Consider the following 24,979-nt stretch of genomic DNA (forward strand, 5'->3'; position numbering starts at 1 on the left):
CAATAAAGATTTAAAAAACATATGAAAAAAAGAAGAAAGACATAATCAATAGACTTGAAAACTCAACAAATGAGTTGAAGGCAATACGGTAGATAACACTACGCGCGTTTCGGCTCTGTGGCCTTCTTCAGGTGACCGTCTATTGTTAATATGAAAAATTAGCCCAGACTTGATATATGGTAAGGGTGAATTCAGACAGCTGCAGAGCAGAGGGATCGCTCAGGTATGAAGGTTTCTGGATATCTGAATGCTTACACCTTCTTCTCACGTGAGCGTGGTTGGTAGAGAAACGTTGCAATGGTTCAGTAGCGTCTTTAGTTGTCTATGGATCACCTTAGATGTGATGATCTATTATATTTCAGACATTGTGCTCAGGCAGATGTTTTATAGATAGTTGGCAACGGAACTTTAAAATGGTGATCTGTCGTTTTCCAGGAGTTCGAATCAGATGAAAATATGTAGATTACAGAAAACGTGACTGTTGGTGGCCAGCCGATAGCAAGGAACTCCCGGTACTAGTGCACGAGGATGTGTCGGCTCTGGACATTTCTGCACCAGAAAGTAAACCAGACAAATCTTATACTTGCTACAATTTATGCACCAGTGATAGATGATCCCCTCCTTATTTTACAACAAAAGCGAACACTATCAGGTATACCGGGTCAGATTATATGGGGAGGTGATTTAAATATTTTACAAGACCCCGCTGTTGATTCAACAAAAATAGAGCGAAGACAAAATAAATCACAAGTCACGATGGCTTTGTCTAGCTATAAAACAGATTCAGATATTCTAGATAATTGGCGTTTTAACAACCCGGTTAAGCGTGGGTACTCTTATTATTCAGCAAAATATGACTCCGCATCAAGGATAGACTTCTTTCTAACTTCTCATAACCTTGAAGTTAGTAAATATGACCATATACTAATGCCTTCGCAGATCATGCCTTGATTAAGATAGATATCCCTCCAGGGAAGATAGTCAAAGAAGCATCAAGAAGGTGGTATTTTAATAAACTTAATTTAGCAGAAAAACAATGGTGTGCAGAAATAGAGAAGGAGATTAGCTTCTTTTTTAATATATTTAAGGACTCTGCTCCAATTAATGTAATATGGGATGCTGTCAAAGCTACATTAAGAGGCATTGTCACATCAAAAGATATACCAAAACAGAAGTCTAAAAAGGAGGAGAGAATAGCGATAGACAATAGGCTAGCCCTTGCGAATCAAGAATATTTTAAGAATAGGAGCCCAGATACTAGACAAGAAGTGCTGAATGCCAAAATGAGAATAAGGGAATTTTACCATTAACTAGTTGACATGGCAAGTAGGATATATCTTCAGACAGGATATGAAGATAGTAAGTATACAGGAAGACTATTAGCCTGGCTAGCAAAGGAGAAGCAGGTTTGAAATAGAGTCGAATGTATTAAGAACAAAGCAACTAAAACTTGTGTGAAGGCTATGTCACTAATAGGCGAGGTCTTTCTTAAACACTATAAAGACATCTATCAGACATCTCACCAAGTCTCCTTAGAAACAATTAATGAATTCCTACAGGAATTGTCAATTCCAGTTCTGGGAAATAATTTTAAAGAAGTTTTAAAAGCCGAATTCACGAAGGAAGAGCTAGATGTGGTTATCAGCTCCTTGCCTAATTGTAAAGCTACCGGGGAAGATGGTATTCCCGCAGAATAAAAAAATAATAATTCTACAATCCTCTCCCGCAAAATGTTAAGACTTATTTATCACAAGGGGGTTACCCGCCAGTATCTTTCCGAACTGCAGTAGTAGTCAGTATTTAAAAAAAAGACAAAGATAGTGAAAATCTAAATTCTTATAGGCCAATGAGCCTTTTAAATACTGATTAAAAAAAGTTTACTAAACTACTCACCAATAGATTAAATAAAATGGTGGGATCACTTATTGGGACGGATCAATGCAGGTTTGTTGCAGGGAGACAGCTTTATACTAATACAAATGTTTTATTAGAGGCATTGGATGTTTTTTATGCCAATAAGGTCGAGGCTCAGGTCTGGTTTTTAGACACCGAAAAAGCTTTTGACCTTGTCTCGTGGAATTATTTGTTTATGATTTTAGAAAGGTTTGGCTTCCCAAATGAGTTTGTATTCTTATTAAAATAACTTTATATGAATTCTCAGGCGCAAATTTTAATTAACTCTGTTGATATAGGGACATGTCAAATAAATAGAGGTGTGCAGGCGCATACTTCATTTTGCATTTTCAATTTAGGCCCTTAGGGTCGCCCGCACTCATTAAATTACGATGTCTTGGAAAGATATAGCCGACCTTACCACTAATCAGGCCACCACTAAAGCATACACATTGGATGAAGCAGAATCTATATACTCACTCATTAAAGAAGTTCGTGCTTTTGGCACGTCCTCAGGAAATACAACACAACAAATTCGACAATTGGAATATTTACTAAGAAGGGAGATAAACCAACGCCTCCACGCCACGACTCTAATAGAATATCATAAAGTCAAGAGAATTCCTAGGGGTCTACGAATTGCGTTAAAACCAATGCTCTTCAAGTTTAATAAGGACTTTATGAATCGCTGGTATGCGATTCTAAATAAATGTTCGCTTGATTTGATTCTTCTTATTATTGAAGAAATTTCCACTATATTGGAGGATTTAACATGTGATATCAACAAATTAAAGGATGAGATTTCCCAGAAGATGGACACAGAAGATTGGAACAAAGTACTAGAGAATATTAACAACAATCTTGATAAACACGCTAAGGAAGTACATGAGCGCAAAATACGCAAATTTCGTAGAGACACCATTGACTATAAATTAGACGAGGTGTACTCATGGGCTGAAGCATATGCGCAAAAACGTTTCTTTAAAAAACCTAATGTGAATTCCTCTGAGGAGAGTCTAGTTCCAGATCAGGACTTAACGGTCCAACGTTCAAAACCACCTTCAATAAAAGCGCAGGCGGGTGTTACAATGGATAAAGGTGCTTCTACCTCTAATATTCAACCGTCTTTTTTGTCGGAAGGTCAAGCATCCAAAGCTCCACCCGAAAAAGTGGTACCTCCACAAGATCACGTACCAGAAGGGGACAAAACCACAAAAAAAGCTCCCGAAACCGGGAGACCACAAAGAACTGTGAAGAAGTAGAATCACTAGTAATGAACATTTCCCAAAGAAAACTTAAAAGTACCGAGTTGAAGGTTTTGAACAAAGGTTTATCCTTTGTTCCGACGTACTCCTCCAACGCATTAGAAACTGAGGTTGCATTATTCAAATTCATGCGCAAGTTGCGCTTACGATGGTTCTTTTCCACATTACCAACACCTGATGATCAGGATGAGGAAACTAAAAGATTCCGTCCGAAAAGCAACTTTATGTCACCAATGACTCACAAAACTCTTGACACTTTTGAATACTTGGTGAAAAAGGATTTCGAGACGATCAACTATAAGAGCAGCTCCAAATCTAATCTCTCACCAAAAGAACGACATGTCTTGAATACTCTTAAACAAGATTCCTCAATTGTTTTTCAACCGGCGGACAAGGGTGGTGCCCTTGTAATTCTGGACAGTGATTACTACAATTTGAATGTAGATTCTCATGTTCAAGACTCTGAGACCTATCTGCTGTTGGAACAGGATCCTACAAATGAGCTGATGACTTTGTTATCAGACATTGTATCGAAGGCAGTAAGTGATAACATCATTGATGAGAAGGTTGGAAAATCTTTAATCAATCCTAATCCAAAGATACCGCATATATACATGCTGCCCAAGATGCATAAGGACAATTTGAGACCACCTTTCAGACCCATAGTAGCTGGGTGCAACTCAATTCACGAAAAAATTGGGCATTACATAGACTACCATCTCCAACCATTGGTTCAGTCTTGGGAGACTTACATAAAGGACACCACGGATTGTCTACAAAAAGTGGAGGCTATAAAAGACACTTTCAAGGATAACGTTCTACTTTGCACTATTGATGTAGTCGCCCTATATACCTCTATTGCCCACAATGAAGGAATAGAGGCTGTGGAGTGGAGACTATTGGCCTCTTCCCTACCACCTGAGAAAGCTGTTTTTCTTATTGAATTGTTACATTTTTCTTTATACCATAGTTATTTTGCTTGGCAACATAATTTTTATTTACAGAAAACAGGTACCTCCATGGGCTTTCCCGGAGCCTCCTCATATGCTAATACATTTATGGCTTATTTTGAGTACAACCACATCCTAACTAATCCACATTGGAGTACCAACGCAGCAGCATTCTTTCGATACATTGATGACATTCTGGTCATATGGAAGGGTTCAAAATCTTTGCTGGAAGAGAACATTTTAAAATTGAACCAACAAAACCCCAGGATTCAGTTCACCTACAACATTCAAAAAGAGAGAATTCACTTTCTCGACATAGAAATTCAGAAGACACCACAAGGGTTAACAACTTCAGTATACCGCAAGCCGACTGATGTAAATAATGCACTACACTTTCAAAGTGCTCACCCTACCCACCTCACAATTCATGAGGATAAAAAGAATTACGTCAGACCCACAACAGTTCACACAGCAAATCCAAGAACAAAAATTGAGATACCAAAAGAGAGGTTACCCTTCCAACATATTGATACAGGCCGAGCAAAGAACAGATTTAAAATCAAGGGAAGACCTTTTGAAAACATCCTTGAGAGTGACAACCCAACGGGAAGTATTTGTATTAAAACATTCTTCACAAGCAAGACAAATTAAATCTATAATTCGGAGACGTTGGGAAATTGTTGAACATGAACCGGATTTCATTAATTTGTTCAGGGACCCACCACTTTTTGCACATAATCGACCAAGAAACATACGTGAGATACTTAAATCCAAAAGTAAAGATCAAATTCAACTGAATAAAGGAATGAGAAAGTGCCACAATTGTGGACAGTGCAGTAACGTAATTACTGGGGATACATTTGCGCATCCTCGCACAGGCAATCGAATCACTTTGAAGCACACGTCTGACTGCAACACTGAAAAAGTGATATATGCAATAAAATGTCCCTGTGGTTTAGTCTATGTCGGTAGAACCAGTAGAAAAATAAAGATCAGAATAACCGAACATAAAAGCAGGATTAGAAATAAAAACACAACTTCACCTATTGCCCTACACTGGGAGCAAGCTGCACACACCATACCACAATTACGTTTCATAGTTCTGGAACGAATTCACATAAACCCGGGTACAGACATTAACACTGTTTTAGCACGTAGGGAGACTCACTGGATCAAAACCCTAGGAACGGTAACCCTGGGTGGGATGAATGAGCACTATGAGATGCTATGCTTTGTGTAAAAAATACATATACTGTATCAATGTTTTTTATTGTTTATAATTTGTAAAGAATTTGCACTCTCTTGTGTTTCTATGCTTTTACTGAATTCACCAGGCTCCCATAACCCCATACAAGGACCACTTCATAATTTGTGGCCATTGCATATATTCACACGTGTCCAGCGTTTCTTTCGGCATATATTGTTTACACAGTACTTGCACACTCGGTTGGATTATAGTTAGATTATTTAGAATGCGCTTTGCTTAGGCAACCGCACTGCTCTTTTTTGTTAATTGTGTTTGAGAAACCTTCTAAATAAAGTTGAACAGAAATGGCATCGCGAGGTCCCTTTAAATTTGCATAGGATTCTGGGATACTTTACACGCTAGTGTTTACTCGGCGTTCTTCAAACAAGTGATAACTGCGGAGACAGAGTGTAGATCCGAAGATAATTTTCCCACGGTATGTAGCGGAGCATTCACTATAGGATACGCTTTAAACAATAGTATGACCTTGTACTTATAACGTACTCACGGCCGTCCACTTATTCTTTTTTAGATTCATGGACGGTTCACTCACGAACAAACCTTCACGGAGGGGCGGAGCCCACCAAATTCACCGCACGGTGAGAATCCCTTATAAATATTGTTACTTGTACTCATGTCCACTTGTTATTAGTCTCTGACGCTGGTCTTACATTTTACACAGGTCATTGTGCATTAGTGATTACGTTCACAGCATATACCTTTTGGCAGAGTGGATAGACAGCTTTTACAATCCAACGGAATTTATCGAAGGGTAGGTACGGTTGTGTACCGCCATGAACGTCCCACTCCATTTAATCACAATCACTCTAAATACCACCATTGGAGGTTATTGTAGTGCTCTTTTGCGTGTATTTATTGCTCTTAAACACAATAAACTTTCACATCACCAAGCACCTTTGCATGTCAATTACAGTCGACGCATGTCACTTTCTTGTGTCCTCTTGATACTGGTAATCCCATTTTCTGTTGTTGTTGAGAGTGCAAATTCTATTCCTTTAAGCTTTTGTAATGATTCTTGAAGTTCTGTTATGTTTTCCAATTGATCAAATGCTTTGACATTCATTGTGTTCTAAATTACTGTGGACGTGACCACAAGTGGAAGAATAGAAATTTTTGATCAATTCAAAAGTTCCCCTGAAGAAGGGTTCAACATTAGAACCTGAAATGCATTGGGATTGCTAATTGAATTTTTTTTCTGTATATAAAAATGCTATATTTTGAAAAATAGATCAATTTCACGATGTAAAATGTTGATTTTGACACATGATGCCTTCTACTAGTATGTATAAAATACTCGTAGACATTGAGTATAATACAGTTTATGAGTTTTTATTCATGTCATGATTACATTGTTAGCCTTTAGAGCTTTATGAAAATTTTTGCACTAATTACCTTTAATTTCACATGAGACATATTTAGTGTCCTTCGCTGTGCACTACCTAGGCTGTGGGTATCCCACAGTCCCTCTTGATACTATTATAACTGAGAGAACACTGGGCCCCCTCTCACATTAGGGTGGTAGCACGCAATCTCATCACAAGCTTAAAACATCACATCACGAGGTGATAAACTCTTCAAAACAGGTGTGCAGGCGCATACTTCATTTTGCAAATAAATAGAGGCACCAGACAAGGCTGTCCCCTCTCCCCGATTTTATTTGCACTATTTATAGAGCCAATAGCAATTACAATCAGGGACAAAAATGTCCATACGGTGGCTGTTCAAGGAATGACAAATATAAAACTTTACACCGACGATATTGTTCTCTTTCTGGATTCAATAAAAGACACCCAGGCGGAAGATATGAGGATTTTTGAAGACTTTCAAAAGATAGGAGGCTATAAAATCAATAAGACCAAAACAGAAATTATATTATGCAATTGTGGTGCAAATTCTTTACTACCAGAATTCAGACAGGTATACAATACTCGTCCAAAGAGATATTTAGGGATCTATGTAACAGAGAGAGTAGAAGACCTTTTTTCCTTAAATTATATTCCATTGCTGAAAAAGGTGAAATCTCAACTAGCACAATGGCACCAGCTCCCGTTATCGATAATAGGCCAAGTTGCGTTCATTCGAATGTCTATTCTTCCACTATTCAATTTCCTTTTTAGCGCAGTGAGGATTATACCTTCCGAATATTAGAAATTAATATTATGTGACATTTGCACATCCCAGTTTTAGATTTTTCTTTTTAGACCCTCAAGAGGTAGAATATTTCTTTATGAAAAAGATCCTAAAAGAATATAATATTACTGATCCTACAAGAGCTACTAATTACCCTAAGAAAGTATGTTACAAGATCCTCAATGGGCACTTAAACAAAAAACCCAGCTTCTAGCATACTACGACATTTTAAGAATAAATAATTCAACTAGGCTATCGAATATATATACGGAGGAAAGAGGTATCTTAGAGGCCAATATCCTAAGGCTGTGGGAAGAAAATGGGTATGTACAGATCCAGGATTTTACCAGGGGGAATTGTTGGAAAACTTGGGAGGAGATTGAAAGGAGGCTTCAACATTCTAACACAATGCTGAGGTGGTCATTTATCAGATTAAAACCTATATTGGAAAAATATGATATGGAAAATTTGACCTATAAAACTAGTATTAGTGAAGCTCTCAATTGCCTGAGACAATGGAAGATTAGCAACTGGATTGAAATTTTTGATGAGAACAAATCTCTCTCACTATTAGAAAAAGTTAGGGATAGATGGAAGAAAAGGGAAGACATACACATTTTTAAATCAACCTGGAATATGATTTTTTTTTAATTATTTTTACTGCAGATTCATAAACAAGCAGTGATTCATGTCAACCTTTCAATTTCTGACCATCGTGAGTCTCCGGCCAGTCATAACATTGTACACAGCCATTCAGCCCACATCCCGGAGGCCGGGCGGCGTCAAGCGAGGCAACTGGTCAACAACGCAATTTGGCTTCTGCTTTTCCGGAACTCCCAACCCCCCCCAAACACGATCCGCCAAGCACAGTTTGTCCCGTTAGCGCCTGCACACAATGCAAACACGACTCAACCATGTTCAGTCATCCTTCGTAGCGTCCCTTCACCGAGATCTCCTGGCTTGATACAGTCAATCAGTCCTATCACTTAATTGGAAATCTGTGTCATGGGAGTCCCCTATCGTCGCCCTCATCGGAGTGTAGCCTCGCTTGCGTCTCTCAGTAGCCCCGGCGGTCGCCTCCCAGCCCTCCCCTAAACCCTCCCCCCCAACTGCTGCTGACGTGGGCCATATCCATAAACTCTCAGTTAAGTCTGTTGCGATCTGAGGGAGCCTGCTTCACATGCCTCCACTTCCCATGGAACCTCCCGCGCCGACCATCTCCTAGGGTTTGTCTACAATCAAATAGTCCACTAAGGCTTGCACTATCGCCTCCCAGGCCCTTGCCATTTCCAAACCCTTCTCATTCGCTGTTCTTGTGGCCTGTCGAAGCCTAACAACACTTTTGCTCCGCGCCCATTTTTGCAATTCGTTCGACCATCACCTCGTGGACGGGCCCTCTTTCGACTTCCAATGCCAAGTGATCTCTCTCTGGGCCAAAACAAGTCCTAAGTCAATGAATTTACTCGTGATTTTCGTCTTGGCCGTGTGAGGGAACCAGAGCAACAAACATGTCGCCATGTCGAACTCCACCTGTCTATCAGTGACCGCGTTTAGGAGCTCCCCCACCTCCGACCAATACGTCCCTAGTTTCGGGCAATCCCACATTAAGTGGTCCAACTCCACCTCCGGTGTCAAGCATCTGGGGCATGTTGCATCCTGCACTCGGAAATACCTCCTAATCTTCCCCGGGGTCAAGTAGGCCCTGTGTATGACAAAGAAATGCACTTGCTGGAATCGGGCATTTCTACACCCCTTCCATATTCTCTTCAATATTTGGCCCCAAGTTGTGTCTGGTATGGGCTTCCCTAGACTCTCCTCCCATTTCTGCTTTAATACTGTGAGCGGTCCCAGTCCCTCGTGCAGCATTCTAGAGTGAAGGCAGGTGACCGCCTTGAACGTGCCTGCGGCCATCACTACATACTGGCAGGCCATGGTCACGCAAGGTTCGGACAACCCCAATTTTCAGTGCTTCTGGATCGCCGCCGTCACTGCCGCATGCTACAGGAAACTCCCGTCAGGGAGACCAAATTGATCTTGGAGTACTCCAAATGGCACTAACACCCCATCCACATATAGGTCACCTACCACCTGGAGGCCCAATTCCTCCCATTCTAGTAATGGGGACCAATCCCCACCATGAGGTAACGCCGTCAGCATCCCTAGAGGAATCTCCGGTGCATACGGGCGCTTCGCTCTCGCTCTCTTCAGGCTTCTATGCCAGCATAACCGTATCGTCCTCTCTTCCCTGGTGAGATCCCGCAGCTCGATCGCTGTTGCATAACAATATATGATAGTATATGTCTCTGAATCCCTGTCCCTCTATCCCGGTCCGGGCCCCTAAATTCTCTAGCGATGTTCTGTGTCAAGATTTGTAGTTGAGCGGCCAAATAATATAGTTCGAAATCAGGGACTGCCATACCCCCTTCAAGCTTAGGTCTCATCAACGTGGTCAGTGCCACCCTGCGCCTCCCGTGTCCGCACAGGAAGTCAATCGTCAGTGTTCTCAATTCTCTAAAAACCCTTTGTGGGATCCACACTGGCAATGTCCTAAAATAATAGAGCAATCTGGGCAAAGCCACCATCTTAAGCAGCGCCACCCGGCCCTGTACCGACAATGGGAGAGATGCCCAAAAGGTCATGCACCCTTTCAGGGCCCTAATACATCATCCAATGTTGCCCTCCAGCAGGTCAGTAGCCTCATGATATATGCGGACCCCTAGGTAGGTGAAGCATGAACCCTCCCAGATGATATCCACCGGTAGGGGTGGTTGTGGCATATTCGCTCGCAACGGAAAGAGGCAAGTCTTGCTCCAGTTAACCCATAGGCCCGACAGTCTCCCGAAGTCTGATAGCATTGTGACTGCTCCCTCTAGCGCCCTCGCTGTGTTCTCCAGGAACAACAGCAGATCATCCGCGTACAATGAAATACAGTGCGATGTCCCGCCGTGTGTTATCCCATCGTACGCTTCACCCGAACGCGCCTGTGCCGCCAGGGGTTCCATCGCCAGTGCAAACAGCAAAGGCCAAAGGGAACACCCCTGTTATGTTCCCCTGTGCACCGGGTAGTCAGAGGACACCACAGGACCCAGCCACACCCTGGCTGTTGCAAAAGAGTAAAGAACCCTCGTCCAGCGCCCAAATTGCTCCCCAAGCCCGAACTTCTCCAGTACCCTATCAAGGTAGTCCCATTCCAGGCTATCGAAAGCTTTTTCGACATCCACAGACAGCACTGCCGGCATCACACCCGGTCCCAGATGGCACTCCAGTACCCGAAGTAGACGACGGATACTGTCCGAGGTATTCCTAGTGGGAATGAACCCTGCCTGGTCTGTATGAATCAGTGTAGTCATATGTGGTAACAGTCTAGTTGCCAGAATTTGACTCAGAATTTTATAATCCACCGTCAGCATAGACAGCGGCCTGTAGGAGGCCACATCTTTAGCATCTTTTCCGGGTTTCAACAGCGGAACTAACAGCGCCTCTCTCATCGATTGAGGCAAATACCCCAGCTCCAAGGCTTCAGAGTATACCTCCAGCAACCTAGGCGCCAGAACATCAACATATTTGGCATAAAATTTGATCGGGAGGCCATCAACTCCCGGCGTCTTGTTCCTAGCCATCTGTTTAATGGTAACTCTAATCTCCGACGTCGTTATATCCTGGCCCAATTCCTTCACACTATCCTCGTCCAAAACCGGGAGTTGAACGCCCGCTAAATAGTTCTCTATGTCAGAAGCCTCCGCGTCCAGGTGACTCCTATATAGAGTCGTATAGTAGCTCTTAAAGCGTGACAAGATTGCTGCCTGGGAAAATACCACCTCTCATGTCGCCTCCTCTATACTCATAATCGGGTTCCCTCTCAGCTCCGGGTTCGCTAGTCTCACCAACAACGTTCCTACCTTGTCCCCTTCCGCATGTACCTTGGTAGTGTATAGTCTGTAGTCATAACTCTTCAATCTTTCTGTTTCGGTTGCGACTAGTTCCCTCGCCTCCTGCAGTCGCGTGTGCAGTTGTGGTCGCTCCGGTCTCTGTTGTTCTAGATCTCTTAATGCACCCTCCGCCCTCTCTACGTCAGCCAGGACCGTTGTACGTTCACCCGAGGACTTACCCATGCATAGACCCCTCACCACCACCTTGAATGCATCCCATTCCACTGACCTAGAGGTAGCCGTTCCCCCATTCTCACCAAAGTAATGCTCGATACCCTCCCGGACCTCAGCACTGAACACCTGATCCTCCAGCGTATCGGGCTGCAACCGCCATGTGGGGACCACTGATCTTACCCTCTGCCACTGAACAGACACCAACAGAGGATTATGATCTGAAATGGTCCTAGTTAAATATTCTGTGCGCTTCACCATGGCAGCAATTGATCCACTACACAGCATGGAATCTATTTGCACGTGTAAATCGTGTATTGCTGAGAAAAATGAATAATCCCTGTGGTCCGGGTGGTGCCCTCGCCATACATCCATAAGGCCCCATCTCTCCTGCCAATCTTTCCTATGCCTAGCAAGCCTACGTACCGGGGAATCAGTTAATGGTGGATGCGATCTGTCCAATGAAACGTCTACAATGGAATTGAAGTCCCCCCCAGTATCACCGGTCCAGCCAGATAGTGAGCTAAGGACCCAGTTAGTCCCTCAAGAAAGCGGGCTTGGTCCACATTTGGGGCATACACACTACACAAAACCACATCACGGCCGAACAATCTCCCCTCCACTGCCACAAATCTACCCTCAGGATCCACTAAATGGTTCGTGGCCTGGAAAGGGATTCCCGCCCTCACCCATATCAGCACCCCTCTCGCATATGCTGAATAGGCCGTGCCAAACACCTGGCCCCGCCAACGCCACTGCAGAGCAATACATTCCTGTCTGGTGAGATGTGTTTCTTGTAACATTGCGATCTGAACTCCACGTCTCACCAAGTATGCATGCACCTTATACCGTCTTGACATTGTTCGAAGGCCACGGACATTCCATGTGAGACATTTTAAATCAGGTAAATCCCCCATTGTGATCGTCCCTCATTCGCCCCAACAACCGCTCTCGACCGCCCACATCACAGCAGCTTGACCCCACATACAAAACTCCCTCCCCAACTCCCCGGCCCCACCCCCCCAGAAAAGGACCCAATAACACAGTATCTGCCCCCATCCAAACTTCCTTTACAACACACACAACACTATTCTGTAGTCGTCACTACAGACGGCCTTAAGGGCAGTTGGAGGGTGGTCCAGGGCCAACAGGAGGCAGGCCCAGCCCCCACCCCGAGCCCACGACCCCAGGCGATAATGCGCCACAGTACCAGCAGTTATTTAGTTTACCAGTTCAGCAGTACCGTCAGGGTCAGCCAAGCGTAGTCCACTCCCTGCGGTGTCACTCATTAAAATCCCATCAGCCGTTTGGGGAGTAACCAGCGGACCCCCAGGACTGTCTGCATCCGAGAGGTCCGCACCGGATTTCCCCTCTCCATCCTCGAAGTCAGAGCCCATCGGCTGCCCCTCTTGTTGTGAGCCTGTGATCACTGCCGTCGCCACCAGAGCCCCCTTTTTATCCGCCGCCATTTGGGTCCCCTGCTGCGTCTTCTGGGTTTTGTTGCGCTTGCGGATGCGCTGCGACTTGCGCACCTGGGTAGGCTTCTGCTTTCCTCTCTCACTTCTTCCACTAGGATCCGTGCCGGCCCTGTATTACTCAAGCCAAGTCCACACTTCATCAGGAGTTTGGAAGAAGTGCGTCGTCCCATCCAGAATCACTCGCATCTTAGCAGGGAAGTGCAGAGAGTACTGTATCCCTTCATCCCGAAGTTCTTTTTTCACAGACAGGTATGAAGCCCTGCGTTTTTGAACCTCCTGGGTGTAGTCCGGGAAGATCGTGACCGCACTATTCTCCACCTGAAAAGGTCCCATTGAGCGTGCCCTCTGTATCAACAAGTCTCTGTCTTTAAAGTTCAGTACCTTGATCACCAGCGGCCGAGGCGGGCGACCCGTCTGAGGAGGCCGGGCCGGAACCCTATGCGCCCTTTCCAAGGAGAAAAAGGGGGACAGGCCCTCCGGGGCCACTACCGTCTTGAACCAGTTCTCCATATAGGCTACCGCATCATCCCCTTCCGCCTTTTCCGGCAGGCCTACCACTCGCACGTTGTTTCTCCGATTGCGACTTTCGGAATCCTCCGCCCTCTTTTCCAGTGTTGTCAGGCGATCTAGCACATCCTTTAGCTTATGTTCCACCGTGACCACCGCCGGCTTAAGATCCCGAAGCAGTAGTTCATTCTCCTTTACCCTGTCCGCCAGCTTGGAATGATCAGCTCGTAAGAGACCCAGTCCCGTTGCGACCTGAGCAATGTCCTGATGTAGGGCCTCTTTGGTCGCCGTTATGGCATCAAGTATCCCATCTAGGCCTTTGTTCAGCCTCATTTCCCGTGCTGTTCCCTTCGGGTCGGTTGTAGCACTAGCGTCGTCCTCCAGCCCTTTCGCTTGATCCTGTCCCGGTTTCTGCGCCATCCCTCTTGTATTCGAGGCCATCCCGGTCATTAGGGCCCCCGCCTCCGCCACAGGTATCTTCAACGCTCTTCGCAGTCGTGCGACGCCAGGCCGGTACTTCTTCAGCCAACTATCTGCTGCTCCCCCGACTGCCCCGCCGCACACTGGCCCCACTCCGGGTACTCGAGCTATCCACAGCCCGTCTCTGCACCAGCCTCGGCCAATGAACCACCTCTCAGGCCTGCAAGGTAGTAGCAGTTCGGATGTTACTCCTCTCCTAGCACCCAACTTCTCAGGACAACCCTTTGCACCTCACAGCCGCACCGCTGTTCTCCACAGGATCCCGGCCAGAAGCACACCCGGCTCTCAGCAATCCGAGCGCAAGGACTCCAAGCTCCTTAGTCGCAGCGGGTCTCATGGCCCAGCACACCCTCCGCTCTGGCGGCCAGCTTAACCTCCTTAGTAGATCGTCGCCGCTCTCGAAGTGGGGGCCAATGGCGTATGAACTTAATGCACTCCGGTGCTCCTCCTCGGCTTGCGATCAGCAGAGGTCCCACTCAGAGGCGCTACAATCCAGCTTGGGGATAGCTATTGTGTTCGTGTAGAGCAGGTTCCCTTAGCGCCTGCTGAGCTCCAGGAATCAGCCCAGCGCGGTCCAACAATGCCGCTTATCTATTGCCACCATCCCGTGCCACCGAGAATCCTCCTTCCGTTAATCCGGGCAGCGCGATCAATCTGCGCCCCCGCCCGGTACACCACCACCATTCACCCCACCGGGACCAGGCCCTTCGTGATGCTCTCACCGGGACGGGGTGTTTTGCGGCCCGCAGCCCGCCTTCTCCAGCCTGCCCCCTGTGTTGTCCGCTGTTCAGAGTCTTCGCCGGTACCCCCGCCGGAAGCCGCCAACAGGTCCCAGCCCGTAAGCGGTAAGTGCCGACGACCGCCGGTCATCTCCACCAGCTCCTCCTTTGCCTCAACGCCGCAGTAGGCAGCAGTCAGCCTCCTCTCCACAGCGATCCCTGCGGGTCACCTCCGGTGCTTAGAACAGTCGCCTTGCGGCTGCCATCTTAGGAAGCCACTGCCCCGTCCCCGTGCACTGCTTTCTGGAGCCGCGGTGGGGTTCCAGCTGTCCCCAGAACCTTTCCTTTACGTTTCAGTGGGAATGTCTCCAGCGTCACAGTCCCTCTGTGCCGTTAATCCAGCCCTGCCACGCGTCTCCGCATCTCCGCTCCCTGCCGCTCTACTTCTCCGTTTGGGGCCGCCGCCGTCTTGCAATCAGGGCACGGTTCCTCCAAGCCTCAAACAGCCCTGCTATCGCCACCGGGTCCACCGCTTCACCGGCAGGGATCGCCTCAGCGTCCCCTGGTGTTCCCCTCAGTTCGTCTGCCTCGAAAGCGGCGTTCAGGAGGGATAAACAGGATAAATGCTGGGATCGGGCTCGGAGCTACAGGCTCACGCCGAAATCCCCATCGGCGCCCAAGTCACGCCCCCTCCATCAACCTGGAATATAATTAATAAGTTTAATGCAGTTATATTCAGAGGGGCGAATTTTAAACGTATGCAATATTATTTGAAATGGTTAATATATAGAACACCCTCTTTTCTTCACAAGATATACCCGCAAATGGACGCTAAATATTTCCGTTGTGCAGAGAAAGGCACCTGGACGCATATTATCTGGGAGTGCCCAAAAATACGGAGTCTATGGGAGGAAATAGAGAAATATCTCAGATTCACAATAGATCCACTTATTTCAATCAATGAATCTATTGCAGTTTTGGACTGCTCACCTGCTATCTCTGCGCACAAGGAAGGCCTGTTTATTGCAGCATTAAAAGCAAAATCTTTAATCCTACAACTCTGGAGAACAGAGTAGGTACCCACCTTCAATGTGTGGATAGCAAAATTGTGTAAAATACAAGATTTGGAAAAAAATATGCAATAAGATCAGGAGCAATAAGAAAGTATGAGAAATATTGGAGTTGGTTGTAAATATAGGATAGGATGTTGTATTCGGTATAAAAGGATAGAATTTATATGTGCATATTATCCTGATTTAGCACTTTGCACTTTATTTTAATGTGATCATGTCCCTGTACTTTTGTGGTATTTGATATAATAGGATAGAATATATATGTGTGTATCTACCCTTATTGAGCACTTTGCACTTTAACTTAATATGATCTTTTTCTGTATCATAGGAATATTATGATTGCACTGCTGAACACTTTGAAATGAGTATTTACACTTTTTTATAAGAAGGAAAGAAAAAACCCACAAAAAAACATGCACTTATATTTGATAACATTGAGCACTTTTGTACTTTAATTTTAAGCCAATCTCTTTTTTCCCAATATTCTGGAACATGTACTTTTATATGATATTATTGCATGTTTGTAACACCTATGAACTCTCAATTAAAAAAAATAAAATAACAACAACACAGAGAAGTATCACAGGTGCTTCCACTGCAGTCTTATAGCCTGTCACTAGCAACAACACAGCCCAACAAAAGCAAGTGACCAAGAAAACTTTATTAGTTATGGACATCATTACTAAAACACCATCTTCTCTGGCAGTAATATTGATAGATGTCATCAATATATTGAGAGGGTGGCATTCAAAGAGCTTTGGGGTAACAAATCAATATTATAGTCATAGAATTGGGAGGCGAACAGAAGGAAAAAGTTAAAAGCAATCGAAAATGAATGGTTCCTGCTGCATGTACTGTACCCCACAGGAACTTAATGTAAACAATCAAAGATGGAAATTCATCCAGCAAAGCATTGACTTCACTCGAGGGTATAAAGAGACCAGGAGAACTGCTTTCCCCATCAAACTAATCTCTGAACGGAAGAATGTGTCTACTTTGAATAGTGTGACTGTACATCACATCAGTGGCCGCCATTACGTAGACCACTCATTGCAGGAACTACTCCAAACCCAGCGCAAGCAACACAGGGGCTGGAGGTTGGCTTCAGTAATAGCACTCAAAGTGATGGAGGTGCATCCTTGGAAGAGGTGTGGCACAGCGCCAGGGCAGCTGACTCTGGAACACCGGGGCTTAGTTTCGTTCCCCGGCAGCAGCTCAGCCCAGCACCATGTGACACTGGGCAATAGCTTGCTTAATCTTCCTGACTGCCCCCAGCGCCTTGACACCCTTAAGAGTAATTGTTCGCACTTTACAAATACCAGTATTTCATTTAATTTCACCCTCTGGTAGTCAGAGTCTAGGGGGCAGATGTACGACCATTTTTTGTAGTCGCAAATGGGGAATTCGGCTTGTTTGCAACTGCCGCATGTGCAAAATATGGTTTGCGACTTGCTATTAGGGAGGGGCATGCCAAGGGCGTCACTTACTAATAGCGAGTCAGATTGCAATGTATGATTGCTTTGTGACTGCATTTGCGGTCGCAAAACACTTGCCCTAGGTGAATGGGTGTGAAAATATTTTTTAAAAGCAGGCAGTGGTCCCAGGGACCCCTGCTGCCCATAAAATATTTACCTGAAAAGTTTAATTTTTCTTTTTTAAATGCATCCCATTTTCCTTTAAGGACATGGACAGACACGTTGGTCTGCTGACCCCAGCAGGACACCATCCCTGTGAGTGCTAGCCATTACCAATGGCGTCGCAAATTGAGCTTGCCTCATGAATATTGATGAGGCATCCAATTTGCGACCCCATTGGGAATCGCAAACAGTGTCTGAGACCCTGTAGTACATTGCATTTTGCGAGTCACAAATTGACACAAGCGTCGTACATCTCGCCCTAGGACTCTTATCGCTTGGCAGAAAAAAGTCAACCTAGAAAATGTGTTTCTTCCCAATGTTTTCAGCATCTGTCTAATAACATCTCAGTTTTGCTGAACTGTCCTATTAATTGATACATTTAAGATTATTTTTACAACCACTGGACATTCAGGCCAATATTTACTAATACTTGGTGCTGCATTTGCATCACAAAAGCTACACAAACCCAGCACAAATTGTTGTGGTGGGGTTTACTTTCCAACACAAATCATGATTTGCATTGGAAAGTTGCTTAAAGCAATAGGCCGATTCTATGATTCCGGCCCCAATAAAGTCCTGTAAATTTGGCCCCTTAACTTAGTTTACATGGCTCTGTTCTACTTTTTCTCTTTCACCCACTGGAGCACAACAACTATGATTGCTGCGCTGCGTTGTGTGAAAAGTTGGTAAATCTTTCCCTCAGTGTCAACCAACCACTTTATTGTTTGCACTGTTTAATCAAGGCCTCCAGCCGGCTCGCCTGAGCCCCTGGTGCACTGCTTATACCTATGACTTTAATCCTTCTTGGATCTGCAATACAATTTCTGTCCTGGAAGGAACCAACCCAGGGGTTCCCAAAGGGAATCCAAGCACAGTCATACTGACCCTGCCAGGTTTTCTGCATGGGGTGCCCCTTTGCTTCAATCTTTATGCATTTACCAACATTGACTCTCAGTTTTAGAATCACATTACCATGAGTTAGATGCTTGGGGAAATGTCGGGATATATGGGCCGCTCTGCTGACATAGACCCCTGACCCTAATTTGCCATCCCTCGTCAGTTTGAAGCCATTTCTGATAATATCCTCTGCGGCGTCCAGTGTGGTCCCGTGGTACATTTCGTAGAGCTTTCCATCTTTAGGATCCATGTAGGCCCCCAAAGCCAAATCCCTGTACAGACTCGATTTCGATTCTGCAAACAAATCTACCTCTGCGTAGCAACTCATTCTGCCTTCCCTGCAATAAGCAAAAAAAGGGGGAAAGAGGTAATTGAGAGCAACATCCATATGAAGAGAAACAGTTCACTTTCTCTTTACCATCACAACACTGCTTATTTTCCTTTAGCTGCTAAAACATTGCCATGTCAAGGACAGAGAAAGTTGAGCCTGTGCGAAATTTTAATTCCATCAGCAGAACTGCCAGAATTTGTTCTTCACAAAATGTGTGACATTTCTCAACATTTTGTATCACGTGATCAAATTTTTTTTTTTTAACGGAACAAGCACTATTGCTGGCTCTCACAGAAATGGCTCATCAACAGATATTTGCTCCTCAATCCAGTATCCTGCTGGTATCTTGTGAGATTTATTTATACAGGGTTTGATCTTAATTAAAATTGGATATCCCCAGACCACATTACAGTATGAAAGTGTAATTTTGTGTAATTTTGCACTATTCTCATCATCATCATCAGACGTTATTTGGGCACAATGAACATAGTAACAAAATAAAAAACACAATAACAAACACATTTAAAACCGTCAAAACACGATAAAATCATGCCATTTTCAACTCTCCCCATATTTAAAAAGAGAAATGAGAATACTTAAATGTAGTATGAATCCACATAAACCACAGAGTATCATATTCATTTTTAAAACAACAACAAGGTATTGATGGAAACCAGGTACCATGATACTGGGAAAGCCACCAAAAAATTAATCCTATTCCCGCGCAGCTCTGGGGTGTTTCCCCAGGTCAAATGGAGCTCCAAATCTTTGGTTGTAGACAATTGCATATGTAATTGAAACGTGTCTAGACCTAGTACCTTCATGACCCTAACTTTTCTTTTACTAGGTTCTTTGCATTTAGGGGTATCTTATCAGGTTCTACAAAAAAATTTATTCAACCGCAGGTCACAGCAAGTATTCTTAGTATACTTAGGCCATGGAACAACTTTCATGTTACTCTGTGCAAGGCAGTCTTCTATTATATTACAAGTGTAACCCAATTAATTTGTGTTCCAGATTTTACACCGTAATTGGATGGGGGCCATGCCTACCCTATCTTCCAAAAGCCCCACCCCAAGTTCATTATGAGTGATGAAATTTGAGGCAGTCTTTGGGGTCCCTAATAACCTATTTAAAAATGTATTTTCTGCTCCCTGTAAAGCCTTAGGAGTGGAATAACCCCAAACCACTGCTCCGTATGTGCCCGTGCTAAGAGCTTTGCTATTATGAAGCGTAATCATTTCTGCCGGGGTTGTATGTCCTAGCTTCTTAGCAAATCTAAAAATGGATTCGGAAGCTGCCTCCATCTCCTGCCTTCTCTGAATTAATAATGTTTCCCAGTTCATATTCTCATTAAACACCAGACCTAAATATTTGAAATCTTTTGTTTTTTGAACCTCAGTCCCCCCAATAAAAAAATGTTTTGACCGGGTGTTCTTTGGGTCACCAGTCATGACTTAGGATTTCTTCAAATTCAACTTAAGCTTTAAATCATGCATACAATGATTAACCCCTTCGAGGCGTATGACGAGCTCAGCTCGTTATGAGTTACGCCTCTCATACGCTCATGACGAGCTGAGCTCGTCATGAACCGCGGGTTTTTTAAAAACCCAGCGCGCAGCGGGAAAACCACTAGCGCGCATGCGGTTAAAATCATTTAAAAGAGATTGCTGACCATTTGCTGTGCTCACAATTAAAACAGTGTCATCCGCGTACAATAGAACAGGGACTAAGCGGGTACCTATATTATGAAAATCGCAGGTGCATGAAATCTAAAAAGTCTCCATGGCATTTATATACGCTAGAAGTAAATAAGGAGCCATAATTCAGCCATGTCTAACTCTGCATTTGACTAGAATGGGGAGGCATATAGCCTACTTGCTGCGAATAGTAGACCCTCATATGGGTGTCTTGATGTAAAAAATGTAAAAAAGTGTACTAATGCAGGGTCAACCCCTGTTTGGTCCAAAATTCCCCATAGTATATATCTGTCCATTAGGTCAAAAGCACAAGAGAGGTCCATAAAGGCCATGCGCATGGCCCCTCTCCTGGACTTGATGTATTTAGCTAAAATTAAAGTTAGGTAGATTCATGGCTTGTTCAGTGGTACCCAACCCCAAGTGGAAACCGAATTCGAATTCCGTAAAAAAGGATTTCTCTTTCATCCACTCTTCTAATTTTGCTAAAATCACCCTACCAAAGATTTTAACTGAGGCATCTAATAATGTGATAGGTGTGTAGTTTGTAATCTAATAATGAGATAGGTCTTTAGTTTGTAGGGGAGTTTCTATCACCTTTCTTAAAAATAGGAACGGTAATAGATTCCATCCAGGTCTCTACAACTCCTTCATTAATAACTGTTCTAAAAACAATTATTAACAGCGGGGCACAGAGGTTAAGATTATGTTTAGGAAACTCTGCAGGGACTCCATCTGGGCCTGGTGCCTTCCCAGTTGCAGAGCCCATCGAAATGGTCTCACTAAATTTTAAAAGTTCTAAAAATGAAAGTGTAATTTTGCAAAAATGTTCAGGGAGTTTCACTTAACTTCTTGAGAAAAAATTTGGTGAATTTGCACACATCTTAAACAATTTCTCCACCACTTGACACTAATCGTCTCATTCCTGACTTTCAGGGAAGAATCTAAAACCCTCTTGCTCTTCATGTACCTCATCAAACCTTGAACTGCTCACACCAGTAACTTCGCCATAAATGGATTAGCGGGCCACTGAGATCTCAATCCCCCATCAACCTGCCCTTATGATGTCAGTCTTGACTTCCTTATAATTGTCACTGCTCTCATGATCAGCTTATGATCAAACAATGATGTTTTCATGCTTCAATTTTAGGCCTGAATAAATTCAACAATAGCTGGCTGGACAGATCTTACGTGAGCAACATCATTGACACACTACTCAACTTCAACATAGAGTAAGGGGCTTTGGGCCAGCATTGGTAAACCATTGTTGTGTTATGCTCAGAGTCTTTCAGCCACTGGCTGTGTAAAATGCCCTTCACATTTGGGATCAGCCCACAGCATTTCAAAGATATGATGTGCCCTTTTGACATTTTGCACTGGTCAAGTAAAGTAGTCTCTTGTTTGTTGTTGCTTCTCCCGCAGGTTGCATGAGTGCCTCCTGACTCCATTGCTGTCCTTGTCAGGCGGTTACTGTCCTGATCGCAGCTGTAAACATTAAAGTAGCTTCACTTTTCTGCAGAATCTCAAAAGTTCTAATCTGCCACAAGGCACCTAAAGCAATTTATCTCCTGTAGAACTTCAACCATATTTTTACGTGTTAGAACTCATAGTGGTGTGCCGTATGGCTCCCATGCGTAGTCCCTGGTCGAAATATCAAGTACATTTACCCTTTACAGAGCAAACATGCACACAGGCGTACAGAACACCAGCAGCATGCAAGGTCCTGGTTCGAAACCATGCTTGCCTGCTTTCTTCTCTTCTTTTTTTAAAGCAGTGCTCCTCATGCATATGTTAACCCATGGCCACATGTTGCTCACAGCACCCTAAAATGCTAAACACTAGACATGAAGCCCTTATATATTTATATTTGTCAATGCTACTCTGCACACACATGAATTTTCTCTTGGAGAAAGGATGAGATGTCTCTACTGGTTTGCTGTCCCCATGACAGCTACTCCTATGAAACACACATCCTGGAGGCATTGCCTGAAAAAAGCACAAAGGTTCCAGGAACCTAGTTTATGAGGCAGTGAAGCTGAATCCTTTTTAATGGTGGGTTGGCGTCTCTGAAAGGGTGCTGCAAGCTTCCTGTCCCAACAGAGTCAAGAACAAGAGGCATCAAGTAGCTGCAAAAGCATAGAGCATCTGGGTAGAGAATGAGCAAAACAGAGAGAAGACGTATTCAGCATTTGCCTTCTTGCTCTCCGATCTGAGACAATGTGCCAGATGTACTAAAAAGTCAGTTTGCGAGTTCCTAATTGTAAATTTTGGCACTTCGCAATTAGGAATCATAAACACCCGTATACAAATGTGACTTAGACACAATTTGCAACTCTAAGTGGATCGCAATTAGACCTACCTCATTAGAGACGATTTCAATTCCCTAAACACCAATATCCACCTCACTAGTGTTAACCCACCAAACTCTGGTATAAAAAAATTCGAATTACATTTACTGGAAAAATACTCATAGGACTCGACGCACCTCGAAACATCCCTCCCTGTCTGACCTCCCTGAATTCTGCAGCTTGTACCATCCTACTTCAGTAATCAACAAACCCACCTTCGCTACTCTAATATCCCCGTTATCCTAGGGATGAATATAGCCCCCTCTTCAGCGGTCTCCCCCAGACCTCCACCTCAACGCATCACTATCCACTCATGCCCACCCCCCAAAAGTATCATCAAACCTCTCACCTGCATGCTCGTTAACTGTCGATCCGACGTCCGACATGCGACTGAAATCGCTTAAACTATCCTTAGTGAATCCATTGACATGGCTTTCCTCGAGGAAACCTGGCTTAATGACCATTCAAAAAGCATGCTCGACCTACTCTACCCTCCCGGATACTCTATCCTCAGAAAAAACAGACCCATCAGAATAGGGGGTGGTTTAGCCATAATCTTCAACAAGCACTAGCATAGCCAATAGGTCTCGCCTTTGGGGACTTATACATCTTTAACCATGCAACAGTTCATGTTGTTGCACCAAGGATATTGTGCTGCTTAACTAAATACTTATAAGGTTCCAAAAGCAAGACCTATTGGCCATGCCAATGCTTGTTCTATTTGCCAATATTCCAATTGTCCTCCCGGCGCACTTTATTAGAAAGCAGAGGCTTGTGGAATAGAGTGCAGCTTTAGGACACACTATTTACAGATAACAGAAAGTCACGTGTACAGCTTAATCGCATACTAAACTCTGCAGCCCTATTAAAGGCGCAGAGCCCAGCCATTCAGTGTGCAGCTTCCTCACAGTCCTGAGCTGGCATCTAATGAGCAAACCCCTCTATTATAGATGGAAGGCAGGATCACAACCCAAACGTCTGAAGTGGTTCAGTTCGGAGTTAAGTTCTATAGTTAATGTTAGGCTTCTAGATACAGCCACAGCCTAACAGATCCCATTAGAGCTCTATTCTCCCAGCACATAGACACCAACATTTCATGCATGTGCACTTTCTCACAAGCATCAATACTCCCCAGCATGCCCTTGCGCACACAGACACATCACTACATCATCCCGTTTCCTTACAGACAGCCACCACCACTACCAAATCCATTATGTAAAGTTACCCCATAGATCAGCGTCAGTCCAGAAGGTAGAATGACACCACCAATTGAATTGTACAGTTATGACCCTTTCACAACAAGGCATTCAAATCTTTGTTCTTTTCAGCGCCATTGTTTTCGCAAATAAGCACGCCCTTTGTCAATGGGCGGTTCCAGTGAATGCCTTAACTCCACTTTTGCTGCCGGCTCTTGTCTGGAGCATTTGACAACCGTACACACAAACTTTTCTCACACTAATCAAGAGGGAAAAAAATGGGGACTGTCAGCCATTTAGGAGAACGGTAAAAAAAAAGTCGAGCATGGTGTCAATCCAAATAAAACCACATGCGTGTGTTATTTACAAGACTACTAAACTGTAACAAGCTTATAAAACCCATCGAGGAAAGCTTGCAATGATTTATATGAAATGAAAGGTGTTAAGCGCCGATGAATTTGTGCCTCGTTGGTTAATAATCACTTTGATTCATACATTGATCAATTAAAACTACTAGCTTTTAGTCAAAATCAACATTATCCACTTTTAAAGACCACATTACCTAGTTCTTCTAATCTCGCACAGACAAAGTAAGATGCATTCCGATTGTCATGCATGCGACCAGACAGAAACTACACTTGTCTCATGCAAGCTAGTGTAAAACCTCTACACATGTGAAATAATACAGTGGAGCAAGCAAATAGAAGTATAAGAAGCCTATACAGTAGTCCTTTGAAGAAATTAGACACTGCAGGCGGGGGATTCTTCAAACCCTACTTTGGAGATATATTATATGTATATGGGAACAATATTCTATTTCCTGAAGAAGGTGTTGGCTGCCTAATTTTCTGCCCACCGAAACGCATTGATGCATTTATAGGAGAAATTCATGCTAAGTCTGGGGAAGCAACAACTCTGATTACAATTCTTATATGCATCAGAGCTAATTACTTTGTGACTACTGTTTTTTCTCCTTGCTCTAATAGGAACTAGCTTTCCTTATTGTGTTTC

The sequence above is a fragment of the Lissotriton helveticus genome, chromosome 3_1, assembly GCF_964261635.1.
Source record: "Lissotriton helveticus chromosome 3_1, aLisHel1.1, whole genome shotgun sequence".
Lineage (NCBI taxonomy): Eukaryota > Metazoa > Chordata > Amphibia > Caudata > Salamandridae > Lissotriton > Lissotriton helveticus.